Source organism: Cynoglossus semilaevis, chromosome 8 (assembly GCF_000523025.1).
Source record: "Cynoglossus semilaevis isolate Cse_v1.0 chromosome 8, Cse_v1.0, whole genome shotgun sequence".
In the NCBI taxonomy this organism is placed as follows: Eukaryota; Metazoa; Chordata; class Actinopteri; order Pleuronectiformes; family Cynoglossidae; genus Cynoglossus; species Cynoglossus semilaevis.
In genome coordinates this window covers 29764470-29764751 of record NC_024314.1, presented here as the reverse complement: position 1 = coordinate 29764751, position 282 = coordinate 29764470, and the positions used below count along the sequence as shown (strand labels likewise).

The 282-nt window shown below is 56.0% G+C and overlaps 1 protein-coding gene across 1 annotated transcript in view; it reads right to left on the bottom strand.

Moving 5' to 3' along the window:
* The window catches only part of LOC103383136 (leucine-rich repeat-containing G-protein coupled receptor 5), a gene marked incomplete at its 5' end in the record, with an annotated part of 18299 nt that overhangs the window by 15665 nt on the left and 2352 nt on the right, over positions 1-282 (bottom strand). The gene's annotated exons all lie outside the window — the stretch shown is intronic.

Below are 282 nucleotides of genomic sequence, written 5' to 3'. Positions count from 1 at the left end.
TTGACTCTTGCCGATGCCAAGGCCACCCAGAGTTCAGCCAGTTCCCAGCATGCACCTCTGTGGTGTCCTATGGCCGTGGTGACGCTCCTCGCTCCTCGGTGAGAAATATCACAGGTAGAAACACACGGTGCTGACAGGGTGAGGTCAACAGTGGGGTCAACAGTGGGGTCAACAGTGGGGTCAACAGTGAGGTCAACAGTGAGGTCAACAGTGGGGTCAACAGTGGGGTCAACACTGAGGTCAACAGTGGGGTCAACACTGAGGTCAACAGTGGGGTCAACA